General features: G+C 27.4%; 1 protein-coding gene across 4 annotated transcripts in view; it reads right to left on the bottom strand.

Moving 5' to 3' along the window:
• The window catches only part of LOC129958936 (leucine-rich repeat-containing protein 24-like), a 214,797-nt gene that overhangs the window by 59,127 nt on the left and 131,711 nt on the right, over positions 1–23,959 (bottom strand). For all 4 annotated transcript variants that reach the window (XM_056071683.1, XM_056071686.1, XM_056071684.1 and 1 more), the window contains one exon: positions 9,095–9,166. The gene's annotated coding sequence lies outside the window, so the exon portion shown is untranslated. The remainder of the gene's footprint in view (positions 1–9,094; positions 9,167–23,959) is intronic.

Genomic DNA, 23,959 nt, shown 5'->3' on the forward strand with positions numbered 1-23,959 from the left:
AAATCAAGGAATTATCGCTTCTCATTTTTGTTTAGTTGAATGGATGTTTTTAGTTTGTTTAGTAACGAGTTGTGCTGTAAGAAATGCTTCTAAAAGGCATTAAATATAAACTCGCACAAAAAAAATAATCTTTCAGTTTTTTTTTTTTTTTTAATTATTTATTGAAATGAGATGAACACGAATCACAAATCTAGTCAAGTGATGAGCCTATATCATCAGGCTGCTCAAATTTTCGTTTCAGTATGACTTTCTGGTGGCTTCAAGCCTTTTGCTTGCTATTCGATGATCGAATCATAATTTATCTAAAGTACAATAGCTGAAAATCTTCTGTATACAAACCTTGGTTGATTAACATTATAATTATAAATTCGCGTATTCGGCTAAACTAGAGTTTTCTTCTGAATGATTTCTATTTATTTGAAAAATAGAATGTCAAGCCTATTGTTTTCAAAAACCTATCAGTAATTTAGTGTAATTCTTTGTAACAAAAATCATCTAATAACTAATTGCTGATCTGCTTAATAACTTCAACTTATGAATGAAGTATACCAATAGGCAAACTTCTTCACAGCATATTGGACATGCTGTTTCAAAGTTTATTTCATTTAAGTTTGTAACACAACGTAAACGCAAATTTCATATAATCGTGAACTCTTTTCATGACAGGCAGTTTATGAATGTGATACAAAAAAATCGAGAAAAAAGAATCATGCGTTGAATCTCCGATGTTTAGTTCCAAAATTTTCCAATGTCGACATTTAATTTGTTTTTTCCTAATACTTTTTTTCACAATTGCACAGATGATTTTTGGATACCCTGTACATGTACAAGCAATTATTATTTGATTTTAATGGACTTAATGTACTAATTAAAATCTTGCTTGATATATAAAAATGAATGAGATGTGAAAATTCGCAGTGTACACTCAGAGAATCAAATTTTGCCATCGGTTAAAATAATTAATGCACTTCATAAAATGCTTTATATTATTTCAAATCGCTGCATATAAATTCCAGAGCTTACTTGATGCTCACATTTATTTTTGAATTTCTACATTTTGGACTGCACACTGAGATACACAGGAAGTACGTCAATCCAATTTCGGAATTTTATTCCCCGAAAGAGTATTGGAATATCTCGTAATAGCACAGCGTAATAATTTGAAAGTCTACAGGGAAATAAGATGAGAGTGTTAACCATGTGACTTTGCCTTCGCAAGAGTCGACATCATCTTGTAAACAGTACAATTTATTTTTAAATTGCCTCGAAATTAATCAATTTTGAAATAAATCTTCATTTAATTTCCGCATTATATTATAATGTAATCATATCATTCAGCCGTATGCTTTAGATAGTTAGTCAGCTGTCTTTCTAGTCTATTGAGGCAGAAAAAAAAATAAATTAAGTATCTGAATGGCCGAACTCCCTTTTATGCTTTTCATATTCAGTTATAAAATATTCGAATGTTTCTATCAATACTTTCTGGCAACTCCAGCAATAGTCTTCAGATTTCAGATATTTGATTGAATACAAATTAACTGAACGACTAGAGAGTTAAAAATTATTTTAAGTAAGATCAGAAGTTTCACGGCTTCGGGATATTTTATTACATTATTTCTTGCAGAGAAGGGTTTTGTCAAAGTTAAAATGACCTATGATTAGCATTAAAACTTATGATTAATATGCTAATTCAAAAATTTTCAAGTAAAAACAGATTTAAAAAAATTATGCCAAAGAAAGAATACCAAAAGAGATATAATCGTTTTTTATTGATCAGTAGATCTGCGTGTTTTTCAAACTTTTTATTCACTTTCCTGATGAAATGAAACAAAAAGGAAAGGATAAAATACCCTTTCACTTGCTGGCAATCTGATAAATAACAAAACTGAAAGCCCAAAGAATAATACCCCATGAATGAATTTTATACAATGTGTACTTTTAAAAAGATTTCGAGAGCATTCTCTGTTATGTCTGGATGAATCTTTTATTACGTTGTAAATTTTTCGTCGGCATTAAGGGAGTCTCTGAAATTAATGAAGTCATTTGGATTCAGTTTAAACGCGTGCTATTCATTTCCCCATTGTTATTTTCATTTAAATTCACCTTAGTGAATCAGCTTTGAATCTATGCATGCTAATTCAAATACCGTCTTAAAATCTTCTCTTTTGCATTGTTCAGAAATCAATATACATGAAAATAAACTTAGTAAAAGTAAAATAAGAATATTTCTAAATCTAAATTTCTTTATTTATGCAAATATAAATAACTTTAAGTTTTTAAAGAAGAATTTCTATATATGTTATTGAATCTTAATTGCAATTGAGACTTTTTAACTATTAAATTTAGTTTATGAGAAACAATAACATGATTTTCAGAAAACTTTAAAAACATAATTTTTTTTTTAATTTTATGAATATAGGGCGTGAAAGTTTAATAAACTTAATTTTGAGCAAATAAATTTATATTTAATAACGTCGAAGGATTGTAAACCAGGACAAAGAAATTAGTTTATGGAGTGGAAGACTACGAAAATTATCCTTCTCAAATTCTAATTTGCTGTCAACGGAGAAAAAAATTGAAATGAAAATAAGAAATATATTAAATGATCATAATTTTTTAGCTTATAAATATCTAGAGAAACAATTTCATAATTATTAGCCGTGTCATTTGACGAGTCAATATGCAAGGATGTAAATACTAAGAGAATAGCTTTGCATCATTACTTTCTGATTCCGGATTGACGCGCCTCTTAGAATAAGTTGTTCACTTCGACGAACTGCTTTTTTTCATTATAAATTGTCTAGTTTTCGTTAAAATGTCGTTCTTTGTTTTCAACAACATTTAATGAAGCAATCTGCCGCAACAACATAATTATTATTTGTTTTATTTTTGATTAGAGAAAGAATAAATTTTTTTAAACGGAGACTTTCTTTATCTTCAGACACTCAAAGATTCATATTCATAGTACGACTGTAATACAGCTAACTTTGAAAACAGAACTGTCGTTTTAAAACAATTTTTCAAAATGCAGAAGGAATTGCAAATAGTTTTTATATCTGATACCAACTGGTATAATTTTCAGAGAAGAAATTCTTAATTATATCACTTGTAGCGATTTGCAATAAACGTACATTTCGAGGACACTGAATGGATAAAATAGAATGTTGTTCTTCTGGGTTTCAGTATTAAATGAAGCTTCAATAAATCAATAAAAGTGAATCCTCGTTTCCAATTTTTTTTCAGCAATGGTATTTCTTAAATAAGTAAATTAATTTTTTTTTTAAATTCTTGTTTCCATCAAACACACACGAAATTATTTACTTACCAAAAGCTAGCAAAATATTGCCTTTTATGAACTTTTCACCTCTTAGAGAGCCGCGATATCAAATGTTGGGAAACGGATAAATACGAGAAAAGAAATTGCGACCGAAAGGGAAAGAATGGCTCCATAATATTGCACTTTAATGTGAAATAGAAATTCTATTTTAAAGCCCAAAAGAAATTGTTTCCCTCCAGAATCGCTGTTTTTTTTTTTTTTTTTTTTTTTTTTGCTAACTTATTCTGTATTTACCCAGATAATCACTTGAAACTCAATACATAGTGGCGGACACACGATCAAATAAACTGAACCTCCCCTGGCTTCAATAAGCTAAAAAGATCATTGCTAATTCATTTATCATTCTTCCAATTAATAATACTACTAAATAATTCCTTCTCTAATCTTCAGGTGTGTGTGTGTGTTGGCGCTCTACAGGCCAGATCGTTCGACCTACAGCTACCAAATTTGACACATGCATACCTTGGAAGTTGGGAATGTGCACCTGGGGTCCCTTTTTTGAGTTTTTAATTAGAATTTTAATTATTAATTAAAAACTAACTTTCCCGCCAAAAAAGCTTTTCATTTCCCCACCGCCAAATGAGTAAGGCGTCAGTTTTTTCCCCACGCTAATGAGGATAGGCTTAACATATTTCCGGTCGATTATTTCAAACGATTCTGTTTAATTCCTTAGTGTTTGATGCATTTAAAATTAAAAATTGTTAATTAATGGATCTTTCCTATTCATTCTGAAGTACTTTTGAATTAAAATAAAACAGAATAAAGGAAATTAAAAATTTCTAATCTGCGTAGCGTTATCCCAACTGGCGTAGAAAATTCACGCATTTGCGTTACCATAGCTTGCGTTGAAAATTAACGCATGCGCATTGTGTTCTGATTGTTGACAACTATTTTCAACGGATGCTGACTTGATTAAAATTATTTTTAGGTTAGTTTTATGCTTTTGTAATTAAATTCTATTTATGTTAGTCATATATTTTTGTATATGCTTATAGTTTCAAGTATATCGTTTTTTAAGTAGTTTTTTAGCCTGTTTTCGACCGATTATTTTAAACGATTCTGCTTATTTTCTTATTGTTTGATGCATTTAAAATTAAACATTGTTAATTAATCGATCTGCTCATGATGAATCTGAGAAAATTTTGTTGACAAATTCTTTAGATATTACATAAATCAAGAAAGATATTCTTTAGTGTTCATAAGGTTTAAATGCTCAGTGACTCTGTTTTCAGTAATCATATTAAAAAAAAATGCCTTGTTTCAGTAAAAAATATTATTATATTTATTGAAGATTCATCATTTCCACTTTAGTTGAAAGCATACATTCTACGGGAGCTAACAGAAAGTTAGAGAGATACATATTACGTTATGACTGAAGGCCTATATAATATTATGACTGAATTATATGACTATCAAAATTTGAAGTTTTGAAAATGAAGAAGAATATTATAGAAGGAATTGCATAAAATATTTAATTATTAAAATTTTAACGAGCATTAAGATTGGCGAACCGGCTAGTCGCCAAATGCGGCTAGTAAATAATAAATTCTAAATATGAATTTTAAAATGATGCAATATAATCCATTGTTAAGAGAAGAAGATTCGCGTTCATGTAACGATAATGCTAAAAATAATGTAATAAGAATACGCTCGTACAAAATCAAAATCGATTAATAATAATGAAAAGCCTGGATTAAAAGTTCAAGCAAATCTTTCATTTTTTTATTATTTTTTTTTTAAATTTCAAGCTGAACTTAACCATGACCAAACCAAACGAATATTTTTCAAGCATTCGTATTCACACAAATAAAGCTTTTCACACATGTCAAGAATTTTTATTAGTTTTTAGAAATTTCTGGTAAAGCATATATTTAAGATCTGACGCCACTTTGACAAATTTCTTTTGTGATAAAAGATAGATGACTGAAACGGAAACATACCGTGCAAGCATTCTTACTGATTTTTCGATAACGAAATTAATTTTTCCTCGTGAAACATTCCATGTGTTGAAAAATATTTTTTTCTGAAAAATCTACATTTTCAAATATTACGAATATATTTTACCAAACAATTCAAGAAGAAAGAGCGATCCTGGAATTTTAGATGAAAATGATAACGCTTATAAACGATTCCCATCATTTATCATAAATAAAACTTCTTTCAAAAAATTCTACCCTATATTCTTATTATATTTGTTTTTATATATATAATCATATATAAGGAATTAACGAAAATATCACATATCAATAGCATAATAAATGGCAGTTTAAATTGGAAATGAAAAATACTTCACGAAGAATCGATAAATCTTTAAAATGTCAGCTTCATAGAAATAAACTCAACTTTTTATAAAATATCATACTGATATTCAGGCAGTTAGAGAATTTTCATAATATATATAATAAAATATTTTCTAAAAGAATATTGCATCTCCAGCTGAAACATTTTTATTAGTGTTTATTAGTGTAAAAAAAACTTATAGCATTATTTAATAACTATATGCCAAAGAAAGTTCCAGTTTCTAGCAATTATCTTAAATGTAGCCATCGATTACGAAAAACTGATTATTGTACAGCAAATTACCACTTAAGTTTTGGTGCATCAACACAAAATATTGGAAACATTATCATGAATACGTATTTGGTGTAAAATGAAGTGGTTAAAGACGTTGTTGGAGTGTTCGTCGTCATGGATAAAATAAGATTTCTTCAGAAAGCAGAAAGACTCTTTAGTACTGAATCAACTCAGTTAAACATACTACTGAGAGAATGAATATGCGATTCCAGCGTAGTAAAATTTGGGATATTCAATGCAATTTACGAATTGCATCAATGAAGAAAATTAATTATATCGCAGATAAAAGACAAACAGAAGTATTAAGATACTCCTTTAAAAAGCGTTAGAGGAAAAATGTTATTTTACTAAACCGTAGTAACAAAATTTCCGTTTTAAGAATAATTTGATATTTTATAAAAATTTAGCCGCAATTTTATCATTCTTGACCAAAATTTTATTTGGTATAAAGGATGTGTGCTTGATTGTGAGGATCCAGATTCCAATTTCTTTGAAAAACAGTTCAGGAGTATTATAATATTAAAGTTTTTTTTATCATTAAATACTATACTTAAACGTCTTTAGGTAATAAAGAAATAATTTCAACATTAAAAAAGCAATAGGCAAATGAATGTCTTATATATATATATATATGCCTTATATATATATAAGACTTAAATAATTTAATTTAAATACTGAAGAAAATCAATAGTTACGCAAAAATAAATGCATAATTTTGTACCAGAAAATTCAAGATATTTGCAAATATAAAATTTCATTCTTAAAAAAAGGGAATCAAGTAGTAATAATAGGTTTAAATATTATCGAATTTTATATTATTTGGTGGCTGCCTTCGGCGATTAACTGGTTAATTGGAATAAATTGTCGCTAAAATTTTCAGTTATAAATTTCAAATTTTGTAGTCATATATTTCAAACCATTTTAAAAACCTTACAGCGTACTATGCATCTCGCTATTTTTTTTTAATTTTTTTTTTTTTTTTTTTTTTTTTTTTGTTGTCAGCGCTAAAATTTGAACCTAAATTTGAAACGGAAATAATTATACTTCAACCAATACAAAAAGCTTTTTTTCTTCTTTTTCTAAAATTAAACATGTGTTTTAAAGATGTTTGATTGCAGAAAAGGGAATCATTCAGCCCTGAAATCTTATATGTACTAAAGATTATTATTATGTTGTTGTTTTTAATTTATGCACTTTCTCAAAAGAGTACGATTTCTATATGAGGAGTCACAAATTTCTCTGACTCACCCTAAAATTCAGCTTTCATTTCAAAAGGATTTAAATGAACGTAAATAATAATAATTTATTTTGTTTCAGTCAATAAATATACTTCTAAAGAAATAATGTAGATTCAATTTTAAGCAGTCCATCTGTCCTTTGAAACATATACAGTAAAATATTCTCGACACAAAACTTTTAAATCAAAAAAAGCTTCAGTCTTTTCGACCAATTCAGATCAAGTTATGAGGAATATCATTAATTTAGGACAATTAAGATTTTCATTATTTTAGGCTAATCAGACTTGGGGAAACTCTGGGAGCCTATCGGCTTATCTGCTTGAAAACTGTCAATGGAGTGGTTTAAAATCGCGCGCTTTTATAAACTAATGATATCCAGGTTTCATAATTCAAATAAATTTTTGTCACGAAAAACAGAAGCTTTTTTTTCTTATTAGAGTCTCAAGATCATTTCATTAAATATGACTCATAGAGCCTGTATAAAAAATGGAATTCTGTAATTCATCAAAATAATTATTGATTTAAACTACATAAAATATAATAATTTAGATGGCATATTAAATACCAAAATCCTTCAGATATTCTGGTGTCTACTACTAACGGTTCAGAAGTTCGATGTTGAATCCTGATGAACGTGGATATCCTTTACATATTAAACCATGCTTGCCAGGAATAACACTGAATTATTTAAGTATTATACAAATGTTTTAAAAGTCACAAGAACTTTTTTTCTCTTTTTAAGAAAATATCATGCTTCATATTTATTACTATTTCATACACACGTGTGCTAAAAATCAAACGTTTTTAGGTTTAGTATACAGTAAGAATTAACTTTTTAATCTTTTAATTTTAGCTTCATCAGCGTAATGACAACATGTTTATAAAAGCCAATTCTTTCATGTAAATATAACGTGCTCCTTTAGGTTAATTTTTATAATTTCGTGTGAAATATATTTTGCAGAATTATACTTAAAATATTTTTAAGAATTTAATTAAACATTAAAAACATAAATTACAGCGCATAATGATAGATATCATTAAAAATTCAATTTCTTGAAATTTAAGGTGATATAAATTCATCGTCATACTGTAATGATTTTGGAACTTACCTCGGAAAAACGCCAACATTTTATTTATTTTTTAATTAAATTTCTAATGAGAATTTCCGAAATAAAATTCCTTGATGCACATTTCTAAAATATATATGTGCCAAGTTTGGTAGCTCTAGCTGAAACGGTCAAACGCCAAAAACACGTTAACTTAAATATGTCTTCAGATTTCTTATAAGCGAATCGGCTTACTTTTGAGTAATCGTGCTAAAATAAAATTGCAATCCTCACTCAATTTTGCTGATTGTTGTGAGGTTAAGAATTAAATTCCTCCAGCCACGACAACTTTAAGGCGCTTTCGACGAATTTCAATAAATTGAAAAGACAATTAGAATAGGGTTTACAGTTTCTTCTCCTTCTAATTGTTTACAGAAAATAAATTTCTCAGTACTAAGACTACAACTACAAACGTAAATTTCTTAAACTTAAGTTCCTTGAACTCTTTTTTCAACAATGTGTATTTTGATATAATCAATTAATCCTTTACAAAACGAGTTTTATTACCTCGTAAAATAATGTATTATTTTACGAGCAAGTAATTTGTAAAAGCAAGTATTTTTTTTTTTTATTGAAATATGCATGATTATTGAGATATGTGGTTTCTGAAAAAAATATATATATATATTGATCTAAAAGGTTATAGAGCCTAACTTATATTCTTAGTAAAGCAAATAAATAATCAAATATAAAACATTGATTTTCAATAAATACTTGAAAACTTTTTCAGAAATGGTTTTTTAATGAAAAGAAAATAACCACACACACTTCGAGAAAAGGAGAGATAATATATAAATAATTTTAATTTTTTGAAGAAAATAATTTTAAACTTTACTTACGTCAAACAACGATGTATTTGCGACGACGCCTGCCAGGCGATTCTTATTTATCACTTGTTCCCGAAATGTCACCTGTAAAAAATAAAATACAAGTTTAATGTTTTTTGTAACAATAAGTAGGTAAACACCTTTAAGCATGCAAATTTTTATAACAGTAAACCGATTCTACTTTTTAGCACACAGATAAAAGTGTGTATAAAAGTACATACACGCACATTGAAAAAAGTGTGTTATGAATTTTTTTTAGAAAACAGCCTAGTTAATTAGAGATAGTTTTTCTAATACAAAAGATGATGAATTTTTATGCTAGATAATACTCAACTTTTTCAGGTAATTCTTAGACAATGGTGTAAAAATTCTCAGAGAGATTTCAATGATTAAAATCAGAAGGTAACAAAACTGGTACATAACAAACATTTAAATTAAAAAGGAACCGCAGGTGAATATAACCACTCTAATTCTAGACACAGCTGGGAAAAACCTCTAATAATAATTTTTAAAAAAAGCTTTAGAAGAAAAGAGGTGCATAAGATCGCTTGTTCATCTTTGGGACGTTTACTCCAGCCAGTATTACTAAATTTGTGTCGAAAATTTCAATACCTTGAAGATTTGGATATCTGAGAGAAGAATTAGTTAATGTGTAAATACTGCTCAATGAGGTGTTTCTTGACATAACCAGAACAAAAAAAAAAAAAAAAAAAAAAAAAAAACCCTTCTATTCAGAAGAGAATAATGTAAAAGATGAATAGAGGTAGGTGTAATTAATCACTACTTAGTCAAATGAGATCATTTGTCAGCAACTGTTTCCAAAAGTATAAAAATAAAAATCTCTTAAAAGTTAGTTTTATTATGATAGTCTGTATTTGCATGAAAAGGAAACAATGTGAACCCAACTAATATACAAAGCACAATACACTATATGGCCATAATGCGTACGGAAGAAAATCTTTTAAAAGATAAACTGCAAGGTTTGGACATATTTCATAACTCTTATTCAAGTTCAAAATACAGTCCTCGCAAAATAATTAACTATTAATCAACCTTCTCATACTATACAGATGAAATCTTTATTGCTAATTAAAAATTTTATGTAGATTATCTGATGTCTAGACTATATACACATGCATTGAAATAATACTGAGCATAGAGAGATAAGCTTTACCCTCAAAATATAATGCGAGGAATAAGTGGTATTTATTTTTAAAGTATAAGAAATAAGCACAAGACACCAAAAAGTATAAAGTTTTAAATTTAATGATAAAAAAACATGCCCCCAAGTGAAATTGTTACAGTTTCTTTTTATTTATTTAAGAAAACATTTCATAATTTAATAAAAAAAAATTTTACGTCATGATGTAAATGATGTGCAAGTTAGAATGCTTATTTGTACAGTACGGAATGCATAATATTTAAGAAGTCGTATATATTTTCGAAAATGCATATATAATAAGTTGCAAAATTTTTTGCACAACTCAAAGTCTAAAACCGAATACAGAATATAATTTTTAAGATTATACAGCTGAAGTAAACATTTAAATAAATACTACTCATCAGTTTGACTTTTCGCACATTTGCTTACAACATAAATTTATAATTTACATTATTATTTTCCAAGTAAAAGTGATCAAAATAAAGTTGCAACTGATATTTTTAAATACGTATATGCATTTCTAGTGAAAGGAAGACATTTTAAGTGTCCAAAATTCTTGCTAACATTCTAGGAAAAGAAAAACAGACAGTATATATTACCCCCAACTTAGTCCACTTGATTTTCCTTTTTTTTTCCCTGTTGATGTCTGACTTCCTATTCATTTCCTAACCCAAAAAAAAGCCATTCTTTCCTTTTTGCTTCTTCTCTTAGATCTTTTTCCATTCTATATCTTGAATGATTCCTGACCAGAATTTTCACCGTTTCGATACTTTGTTCCGATGAATTTCCTACAATGTTAGCATCATTTCGAACAAACACATAGATTTAGATGTCGCACAGGACAAAAAAACGAGAAGAGAAATCTAAATTTTATCTGCAGAAGGACATTCGAGAATGGATTTCGTTCATGTTTTGTTTGGATGTTGACCTACTTGACGACAATGTATTTTTCTCTAGGAAGCCATTTGCGAAGCATTCCTTTCAGCATGAAAGCCATTTGCGAGGCATGAATTTCAGTTAAGTAAAAGATATCAATTTCTTTTAAATCTGAATTAAACTCTCTATCTAAAGGCCAGAAAATAAAGTTCTACACTATAATATATATATATATATATATATATATATATATATATATATATATATATATATATATATATATATACTAGGCACCCGGCACGTTGCTGCCTCAGAAGAAATAATTTTGGAAACATCATTTGAAATTGGAAATAGCTATGTTGTTTAATTAGGAATGACAGAAAGAATGATATTTATATAAAGGAGAAGTATATATGATATTAATACAATGTCTTTGACTTTATTATTCAAGTAGTTTAGGGTAGATAATATGTTTTGTTTTTCCGTCTTCTTGGCTGTCCGACTCGTGGCATTCAACATGTAACTGGCCATGTGAAAAACATGGATTTTCTATGTTTAAAGCAATAAGTTGACAAAGTTTTAACGCAATCGGATAAACGGTACTGCAGCGCAAGAACACTGCAATAAGTTTTGTAGGTAATTTGGTCGGCATTTTTCAGTTTCAAAAACAAACTGAAAAACTTTCCATGGCTTTTTGCAGAATATATTTAAGAAAAATGACCAATTGCATGCGTTAATAGGACTAATATGCAGCATACATTCTTCTAGAAAACAAGTAATAATCCATCGAAAACAGAACGCAGGTTAATCTGATGAAATTCCATTCCTCAGATTTTAGAAATCTTTTTCGTTTCTGTAGACGCCTGCATCAGGTTTAGTAACCAAAATAAATTCACATCACATGGACACAAATGGAAAATAAAATGATCCTTTTCAATTCTAAATTAATCATAAAAATTAATTTAGAATACTATAAATTATCTATTCTAAAATTAACAATGAAGGATTATATACTTTTTGCTAAACAAGTAATTAATAATCAGTTAATCCATTCGTTAAGACCATGTTTAAAAAGTCTAAATTTAAATGTGCATGCAAAAAATACAGATTTTTTCTTGATGTTCCTCAGAGATATGACAAAACAAGAAAAGAATTAAGAAAAATTACAGAATACTTCAACTTATAGAAGATATTTCGAAAGTTTAAATAAATATATTGAAAATTATTTTGAATTGTACATTTTTGAAAATGAAATACGAATATTGAAACATATTTATGCATATAATTCAAGTCATATTTTCAGCATTAAATTTATAATTTATGTTTTGCCACTTAAGCTAGAATATTGTATTTTAGTATAATAGCAAAACATACATTTCTCAGAATAATCACAAATTATCATTTATATTACAATATTAATAATAAATTCGCATTAAAAAAGTTGCAGTTAATGAAATGAATTTATATACTAAATACATTTTAGATCTAAGTTGTTTGTTTTTATGTAAAATATTTCCAAACAGACTAATAATTTTAGAAAACAGCTAGCGAAAAATAAATACATATTATGAACCGAATTTAATTAAATACACTCTTCAGTGATTCTTTCTTCTTTTGAAATGCTTCCTTCCCGAAAACTATTTCAGGTATGGTTTGAAGGATTTCACCCATTGCTTTTCTTCCCTCTCTTTACTTTGAACAATGAATGCGGATTTTATTATTACGGATCATAATAAATCAGAAACGGAATTTTTTTGATGTGTTGATTTTTTTTTTTTTTTTTTTCCTTTCTCGGGAACCATTTCCGAAAAACTAAAAATCATTGATCTTAGCTTCGGTAAGTAACTTAAAAGTTCAGATTCCTTACGTTTGTTTTTCGTTTTCAATAACGTTTTCTTTCCCTTTTAATGATTTCCACAGTTTTCTTCGTATAAATTTATCGGAAGGCTGATGTACGTCATTACGATATATCACAGAGGATCTTCTAATAGATAAAATACTTGAGTCTTTCTTTCGTGGACAGATTTTCCATTAGCCGCTTTCTCTTAGGTTTCGATTAAAGATTACAGAGTAATGGAATTTTCCAAAAATGCTTATTTTCCTAAGTTCTTGACTCCGAAGTATAGGTGAAGTTACTTAATAACTTTACGAAGAAATATTTTATTTATTTCTAAAGCTCAGCTTTAAAATACATATCAAATGGGAATGTTAAAATACAACTTTATTTTTTTTTTTCGCGATATAACCATTTCTAACATAGTTACATTTTTGTGTCAAACACTTCAAAAACTTTTTCTTCCATCTTTAAAAAAAAAAAAAAAAAAAAAAATGAATCTCTTTATTTAGCCGATTTTAATCCAAAATATGTCGTTAGAATAAAAATTACAAAGCAAAATAATTCGTACTTGCATTTTGTTTTCTTTCCCAATTAATTTTGAATAAATTATATAAATATAATAACTAAAAATAAGAAAATTATTTAATAGAAAATATTATTTATAGGAGATGCACTTTAGCTAAACAATTACAGTAATTTCAGAACTAATTAAAAATCAAAAATCAAAATCAAAATTTATTTTTGTTTTATTTTATACTAGCCGCCTTTGGCGACCAGCCGGTTCGCCAATCTTAATGTTCGTTAAAATTTTAATAATTAAATATTTTATGCAATTTCTACTTTAATAGCTTCTTCATCAAAATATTTTAAAACTTCAAATTTTGATTATCATATAATTCATTCATAATATTATAAAGGCCTTCAGTCATAACGTAATATGTATCTCTCTCATTTTCTGTTAGCACCCGTAGAATTTATGCTTTAAATTAAAGTGGAAAGAATTTATCTTCAATTAATATAATAATATTTTTTACTGAAACAAAGCATTTTTTTATAATCTGATTACTGAAAATAGAGTCACTCAGCGTTTAAACTTTATGGGCACTAAAGAATATCTTTTTTAATTTATGTAATATCTCAAGAGTTGGTCAACAAAATTTTCTTAGATTCATTATGAGCAGATCGATTAATTAACAATGTTTAAATTTAAAAGAATCAAACACTAAGAAAATAAAACGAATCGTTTAAAATAAACGGTTGAAAACAGGTTTTAAAAAAACTACTTAAAAAACGATGTACTTAAAACTATAAGCATATACAAAAAATATATAACTAACATAAATACAATTTACTTACAAAAGCATGCAACTAACCCAAAAATAATTTAAATCATCCATTGATAACGTTGTCATGGCAACAATCAGAACAGAATGCGCATGCGTGAATTTTCTTCGCCGGTTACGTAACGCAAATACGTGATTTTTTCTAGGCCAGTTGGGATAACGCTATGCGGATTAGAAATTTTTAATTTCCTTTATTCTGTTTTATTTTAATTCAAAAGTACTTCAGAATGAATCTGAAAGATTGATTCATTAACAATGTTTAATTTTAAATGCATCAAACATTAAGAAAATAAACAGAACCGATTGAAATAATCCGCCGAAAAATTTTAACCCTAGCCTCATTACTGTTGGGAGAAAAAAAACTGAAGACTTTCTCGTTTGGCGCTGGGGATAATGGAAGATTTTTTTGGCGGAAAAGTTGGCGGTGGGGAAAATGGAAGATTTTTTTGGCGGGAAAGTTAGTTTTTAATTAATAATTAAAATTCTAATTAAAAATTCGAAAAAAGAAACCCCAGGTATACATGTACCAAATTTGGTAGCTGTATGTCAAACGGTCTGGCCTGTAGAGCGCCAACACACACACACACACACACACACACATTGAGCTTTATTATAAGTATAGATATCATGGACTTGTTTTCATTTATGTATACTAACACAATTTTTGTTTTAAAAATTCCGCTGGATTCAAATCACTATGAATTTATACTTGAAATTTATTGTGAATACATATGATTGACAATCTTAAAGTAATTAGTTAAAAATAAATAAAAATTCAGTATCATTAAAAAAGATTTTTGAAAACTTACGAGTTGTACAAGATTGAAAGAGTTAAAGTACAAGATTGAAAGAGAGTACAAGATTGAAAGAGAGAAAAAAAAGAATGAAAATACGTTGAAATTGAATAATTAAAATCCGAGTGCTCGACAATATTTTTAAGTCTCGACATTAAAAACGAATTTCTCTTTGAAATCCGTTTTGAGCATTACAAAAACAGTCGCAATAATAATTCATTATCTGAAGTTGGCAAATAAACAAGGAGGAAAAAATAAGCGAAATGAAAAATTGATTAAATAAAAAGAATAGAATGAAACGCAACACAGTTTATTAGGTAATTCTTAACAAAACGCCATAAATAAAGAACTTTTATTCAGTTACTTTTGCTATATTAGGTTAGAAGAATATGTCAAACTAAGCCATTTCCATTCATCGTTGCTTAATAATTAGCTCCTAGTGCATCGTTAAATATTTTGATTTAAATCAGTTTTTATATTCAACTCCAGACAAACATAAATCTGTACCGGAAATAAGCTGGAGAAGAGATAATATGTCTGTCTAAGGCTGCAAGAATAAAAATAAAAAATAATAAATAAATAAAAAATAGGAGGAGAGAAAAGAAAGAACTTTCGTATTCTTTATAGGGAGAGGCCCTTCAGTGTACGTGTTTTTTCTTTTATTTTGTTAAAATTAATGAAATATGTTGGAAAAAAAAAGAAAGCTGGGCGAATTCAATTTTATCTAACATACTCAATTACTTCCGATGCATAATCGTTATGAACAACAATAAAAAAAAAAAATGTAAATACGTTCTTCCAAAAAATTTGCCCTGCAAAAGGTGAGATTTCTGTTACTAGTAGACTTAGAAAAAGCGGAAATCAAATGCGACTCAGAAATGGTATGTGTGAAATTTCTGGTTTCTTATTTAAGCATGAACGGGTTGTTAAAAAGAAAATTACAAAAAATTATAACTGATCATCTGCTCATGAGACAGAAATTTCAACTTCCTTGCCGTTTCATTTTTAATTTTTAGCATTATTTTATACAAAAAATAAATCTAATTTGGTAAATTTTTTTCTGGATAATGGTATGTGATCAATTCCTAACAGTGCCCATATCGACTAGCGACCAAATGATACTTTTGATTGATTAAATACTTTCACAGCAAAACATGAAAACTGGAAATGATGTCCTGACGATCTAAAAAACGCTGAAATGTTATGCAGATTTCATATCAATGAATAATGATATATTCTTTTAAGCAGACTTTTTTACATACAAGATATGTAGAGAGCCAACAAGAAAAAACGAGAACAGGATTTAAAAGAAGTTGCAAAGAGTCAAAGAAGATCTGATTTATGAACTTCTTCAAATCAATACTTGAGATTATTCATATTTTAAATGCAAACAACGATATATAAAAGAGCAATTATCTACAGACATTTAAAGACTTAACTTATTTATAATTTCGAAACAGCTTTTGTTTGCAGGAGAAGTGAAACCAAAAAGGAGTTTTAAAAAGAGTGGAAGCAAATAGGATGCTTCTTTTTCTCACAAATGCGATGGCTAGAATAAAACAATTATTTCCAAAAACAAGAAAAACAACAAATTAAAATGGCAAATGCCTGATTTTCCGAAATCAACATTAGAGACGAGACATTAAAAAAAAGTTTTATCTGCACATGAAAGACACATGGAACTTTAGTCCGATGCTTTTCATGCAAGATATTTTCGATCACAGAATTTTTGAAAAAGCATGTTCGAAGAGCAAATATTTTTTGAAGAAAATTGCAGATAGATTTGCAAAATATTTTTTTTAAAAAAACGTATTTCTCTTTGTCGCTCTAACGTTTTTTTAATAATGCTATAAATTTTGAATTTAAGAACTATGCAATAAAAATAATATTCGTTTTCTCTAATTTCCGCTCAGAATACAACATTCCTTTTAAAAGACTCAAAACATAATTTCAATCTAACTCAGAGGCAATCAAAAAAATATGCAGAGTGGATGAGGAATAATAAGCCTCATAAGACAATGAACTCTGGGGAGAAAAATGCCCCCTTTTTCATCAATTTCATTATTCTTTAAAGTGGGATTAAATACTCTTTCCTCTCTGACATGTATGCGAATTTTCCTAATTTGACTTTCTTAGTTTTCTTTTTGAAAGACTTATTTCAGATCTACTGAGTAGGAGTAGCTTCTTCATCATAATCTGAATAAAATTTATATTTAATAAACATTTTAATTTTCGAAATTCATTAATATCAATGCTTGCATGGGGGAGAAACTTATGTATACAGTTTCTTTTCTCTTTTACTGACTTTCTAGATGGAAACTTTGTTTAAAGCGTGATTGCAAGTGTATTTGACACATTCTTCAGCGAAAAAAAAAAATACTTTCGAAACCAAATTTACTCTTAATCTCCACGCAAATGCTTTCGCTTTCAGGGATAAGTGTGTTTTTTTTCATTCAATGCACATTTTATGAGCATTAAAAATTTATTCCAGGCATTTGAAGCTCTAAAGAAAATTTAAATAAAAGTACGGCACAGAAAACATTTTAGGAAAAAGGAAAGAAATTTGTTGAACATATATAACTATTATAAAATATACATGCATTGAAATGTAGAAATATCCTATTTTTTTCAAGTTACTATTTTACCGAGCAGTATAAAGCGATGAAATATTTAATAATAGCTGGAGCAACGTTTCGACTTAAAAAAAATGTGTCTTTCAATTAAATGCATTTAAAAAATGAAATGTGAAACTAAGCGGTTTAAAAACTACTTTTTATTTCTAACTTTATATGCATTCGCTATTAAAAAAAATTAGTTCCATGACATGAAATGAAATGTGCAATTAATAATTAAACCATATGCAGTTAGATACCATGTAATAGCGAGTGGCAACTTGTCAAATTTTTTTCTCATTCCTAAAACTATATAACGCTTTTCGAAATTTCTGAAATTGATCACGAATGTCTAAAATAAATAAATCATACCGTAAAAGATTTTTTTTCATCTTTTATCTTTTTCTTATAGACCGACCTTGAAACCTATATATCAACCGATCTACTAAAATAGAGTTGGTGTATATGAGCTAGATGTTCAATTAAAATTTATAAAAATCACCATTTAAAATATTTTTACTTACATAATAAGCTGAAGCACATCTTTCTAAAATTTATAGAAAAAATGTATTGAAATATTTTTATAAAAATTTGGTATACATTCGTAACAGATATTGCAATAAAATTACTTTGCGATTACATACGTATCCCATACAATTATACTCGCAATTTTGAATTTTTAGAATGATTTATAAAAAACATGCAATGCATATCAGGAAAAAAATGAATTTTCATCTTTTTGTTTTCAAGAAATCTGGGAATTTCCATTTTATTTTCAACAATTGTATTAGAAAAACAATTACACATTTTATTCAAATTAGAAAAAATGTCAAATACTCTTAAGATTATAATATGAATAAATGAATTCATTTGGAAAGAAAGTATTGAAAAGTCATCGATGTCTAACTAACAAAAACTACTATTTCTGTCATTTCAGCTTCTTAGCTTGTGTAATAATTTTTACGAAATTATCACCTCAAAATATTTCAACAAGTATCTAAAAATAGCCAAGCTGGAAACGCCCTTGTTCTCGAGAATGTTAATAGTTTCTCATTACCCACCACGCAGAAATGAAAAAAAGACAGTGGGGTTTGATATACAGGAGCGTTTGTTTTAGAAACTGTTGAACATTCGACTGTTCACGTAATTATATGGTTGACCTAAAAACACTTTCTTTTTGAAAGCATGAAAAAAAAATAAGTAAGAAAAAATTGGTTGAAACTTTTTTCCACGTCTAATACAGTAATCGTATTATAAATAAATCCAAAACAAAAAAGCATTAAACTTTAAAAATAAAATTTAAAAAAAAGATTTTTTTTTGTTTGTTTGTTAACGAAACTATTTCATTAGACTCAGTTTTTAATTAAATATTAAGAACTACTAAGAAGTTAAACCTCTACTGGCACCTCCCAATTTTACAAAATTGACTTTTTTTAATTAAATATTGCCAACTGCTGAAAACTATATCTATCAACTTCAAAATTTTGTTTTTCTAAGGTAATTTAAAACATACAATTAATTTTCTGTGTTTTCATTACGGTTTCACGAACAACTCAATTATGAATCGTTTTTTTAAGATATGATGTTTTCTTTTTTTAAAAAAATGTTAATAAAATTTGATTTGCAGAGGTCCAATTCAAAATCTGGCGAAGATTACTATTTTAATTATAGCATATAATGCCTTCAAAAAATGAGATATTTGGAATCTTATATAAGTTAATTAATCTATTTGAATATTTTAGATTAAGTTTTTACAAAATTCAAATACAACGCATACAAAACGCACCTAATTATAACACCTCCACAAAATATAGTACCAGAATACTGTCAATTTCTTGATTACAAGTGCTTCTTAACACAGTAGACAATATTCACAGAATATATACGCGTGGTCAATAAAATAGATTGAATAAGCAGAAGTTTAAGATTTTTATGAGATATTCTATTACACATGTTCTAGATAAATCGACCGAATAAATGAATAAAAGGAAAGAAAGAATATCTATATGTTTAAATAATTGCTTCTTAATAGTAGAAAGTTTATACAGCATGCTGCATTGTTGAATTCAGTGACAAGATGACGGCTAATGAGCAAGTACATATATCCAATTAGAATGCCAGTAGGTTGCGGCCAATAGTTCAATGAAAAGTAATCTTTACACCTGATTGGCATTGCAATATCAATATGAAGCAAATTACAGCTTTTATAACTGACCTTACTGAATGCAACTTGCAAGCTGCATTCATGTAACAAAGCCCTTTAAATATGTTTAATAATATTTTCTTCAGCGTGGAATGCTTTGCCGTCAAGTACCTACTGGATTTAGAAATTTTCTTTTCGGTAACTTACATGACAAGAAACTTCTTTGTATATCCTTAAAAATTATTAAAAATCTTTAATATCTTTCGAATATGTTTCAATTTCCAATTAAACTTTTGTTAAGTTTTAGTACGTGATAAAATAGCAATATCTAAGATTAAAATCTTTTACACATTTTAGATAACTTTAGTAAAAGGTTTAGATAACTATTGGATTTGTATACCGGTATAGTTTAACAAAATCTGTCCCAAATAGTCCAAATGGATATGTACATATAATATAACTACACATTACATCCATTTAATAATTTGGAAAAATTGAATGACATCATCTAATCTCTGTAAATTCCTATTCGCCATCATAAAATATCCCATTTCCTTGGCTGCCAAAGGAAATTTAAGAGAATTTTCAACATTTAAAAATATTTTAAATATTTAAGAGAATTTTTGACAGAGAAAGAAAGAATGCAACAACTTTCATGTGCGCAACAACATCTCTATTACTTTTTTGTCTAAATATTTTTATTCACTTAATTTAAATAAATATTTGGGTTAAAAAAATAAGATTAATATTAATAAAAATTTCAATTTATATTTTTAAGCTAAATTAGTTCTTCTAGCGATATCTATTCTAAGTGAAAATAACAAATTTTTCAATTTCTGAAACATTTATTAAAAAGAAAATGTCCAATATATATATATATATATATATATATATATATATATATATATATGTGTGTGTGTGTGTGTGTGTGTGTGTGTGTGTGCGTGTGCATAAAATGTATTAATAAAAAATGAAAAAAAAAAAAAAAACGTAGATTTTTTTTTACTTATATGACAGTTTTGAATCAAATTAACTCGATATTTTGACTTTCATTTTGAATAAATCACCAAAAATTAATCAACCAGGAGCCTAAAATTCTTTCTTCAAAAAGGCAAGAATACTTTAACTGGTTATTCTTTAACTTACGATATTTCCAACAAGGCTTGTGAAAATGAAATTATCTTTCGGCATGTTTAATAATCCAGTAAATATTTAAGCAACAGCCTGGGAAGATTATATTAAAATGTTTATCATGTCTTTGTAAACATAAAACTACATTTGCCTAGAAAGATACTTGCAAATCACCTCCTCACTGATATTGAAGTGGAGGTGTAGGAGGAATCGGGAATTCCTTCAGGGCTTCGGTTTTATGTAGCTCGATTCAGATTTACTTTTGTCAACTTAGGAAAGACAAACAATGTTTTCGATTTCGTAATTAAAAAAAAAACAAAAGCTTGTTAGCTTATTGCCAAAAGTAGAATATCTTCTTTTTATTTTTAGGCATAGTCTCTCGATTCTTTTTATCATGTACATAAATTTTACTTGATAATATTTGAAATAGGGAAAAGAATTTCTATAGGGAAAAGAATTGCATTTCCTAATATGAAAGAATACACAAATATCTCTAAATATGTAAAAAAATGAAAGAAAATTTCATATTTATAATTTAGTTTATCTACATTACAAATTTATGAAAGATGAAATTAAATCATTCATGAAAGAATCCCCGATTATTTGTAAATAAGATTATGGGAGGAATAAACTGAAAACTCATTGTCAGTTTATGTTTTAAGATAATTTCAAAAGTCAAGTCAAAAGGAAAAAGCACAAAAAGAGTCATTATAAATTATTTAAGAAAATTGAAGCACATATTTTTTTTGATGTGCAAATAATTAAATTTTTTGAACGCTTTTACATTCTGCATAAAAACGTTTCGATATTAATCATAAAGATTGTTGTTTAATAAAGTAAAAGTTATTTAGAATTGAAATGAGAATGCTTCATTTTAATAATTGCTATTCTTACTACAAATAGGATGATTGTACACAAATGCGTGCTTACGTATAAATATTAATTTGAAATTTAAAGACTCATTAAATAGCAAAGGAAACAGAAATATTATTTTCAAATCTAATAAAATGATTGCCCCTAAATAAATTGGAATGAAATAAAAACAAACTTTCAGATAAGTTAATCCAGTTAACTCAATGAAAATACTAAAAACTAATATTTTTCTAATGATAAAGCAAAATGGAACTTATTTTGAAGCACTGAACTATATGTATATATTGTCTATGATAAAAATTAATAATGCTCTTTGCATGCAAAAATAACTGTTATAGCATGAAATGACCAGATACTACACATAATGACCAATAGGTATTATTATAATTCGCCTTTACAAATATGTGTTAAAAATGTTGTTTCAGCAATTTAATTTTATTCTAAGATTATACCATATTAATATCTGGGATTTAAAACTATTAAAATTGTTTAGTTTCTATAGCAATTATTAAATGATATTTGAATACGGCGACACGTTTAATGCCTAGAAGTTATTTATTGAAGAAAACTCACTTTCAACGACCATTCGAATTTTTTCGCGATAACATTTTTTTAATCTCAATATTTCACTTCCATTTTTCGAGCTTCATTTTATTAAATGACATCCCACTTTTCTGACAACCTACATAAAATATTATATTATAACGAAAATGCGCATCTCTACATTAAGTGAAACGACAAGTTTCGGAAATCAAACTTATCGATAAGACGATACTCATGAACTAAGGAAAAAATGATTAAGATTTTGCTGCACGTACTGAGTAAAGTGAGTTTTAATATATATAGAAGTATTGCGTTTATCTTTAAACATTTAATGGTTAATATAATAAGTATCATAATTTTCAGCCAATAATTTAAATTAAAGAACAGATTTTAGTTAGAAAAAGTTTCTAAAGTTGACTCTCTGTAATCTTCAAAAAATGTTTTACACAAAAAGCTTGCCCGATTTACTCATTTCTAAGGATTTTCTTTTGTGCGTAGAAAAGTATTTACTTCTCTATTTAAAGAAGAAATCAATCCAATTAAAAAAAGTATATATATTAAAATGGTTTTTCCTCCCTGTTCCTCTTTTTGAAAGCATTGGAATTTAATTCAAAAACATGTCATTGTCTGGGATATCAATGATAAGACGACAGAAAAAGGTAAAAAGAAAAGGAGAAAGATTTTTTATAAAGTTTTTTGCTTTGTTACTTCTAAAATAATCGAAATCAAACTAAAATATTGAGGAACGGTGAAGTCGTGTTTGGCAAAATGTCAGAATTTATTAACTGCAATATTTCAGTATAAAAACAAATCCTCAGTGTCATTTCTTTTGGATGAATGAGGTACTATATATAATAACTAACTATTGCAAAACTATTATACTTAATTACATTGCCAAGCAATAGACTCTACGATTTTGATTCGCTCTCATCAATAAAAAATTTTTTCAGTCATCGATTGATTGTTTTATAAAGGCACAAGGACCATTAATGATCAAGCTGCGCTTTTCTTTTAATATAAATAAAATATTAAAATAAAAATTATAAAATTTAAAATTAATAAAAATATCTGGTTATTATTTCTGAATGAATAAAAGCGTTCAAGTAAGCAAAAAAAAAAAAAAAAAAAAAAAAAAAAAAACATCATGAGTGTAACGGAAATATCTTAAAGGTTTTCAGTAAAAAGTATCTTTGCAAATTTTCAATTATTTTGGAAAAAATATCATAAATAAGTTTCCTGACTAAACATTTACGAAAATCTTAATATAAATTTCTACGGGATCATAAATCGTAAAGTTAACAGGAGATTTTTGAGTTGTTGCATCTTTATGTCAGTTTGTATTGCGTTAGCACAAGGAATCGAATCAGAAGTGAAGATATTTCCAACTCCCTGTATAATAATTACATTTTCTCTTTTGATTCATTCAGAGTTTTTAACGACTCTGCGTCATTGCAGAGAAAATTTTATATTTAATATGATCATTTTAAATGCAAATGCCTTTCTATTCCGATTTGTTGGGTCCTTCCTCCAGTCAGAATTTTCGGAAACGAGATGAAAAAGATG

This window comes from Argiope bruennichi, chromosome X1 (genome assembly GCF_947563725.1).
Source record: "Argiope bruennichi chromosome X1, qqArgBrue1.1, whole genome shotgun sequence".
NCBI lineage: Eukaryota > Metazoa > Arthropoda > Arachnida > Araneae > Araneidae > Argiope > Argiope bruennichi.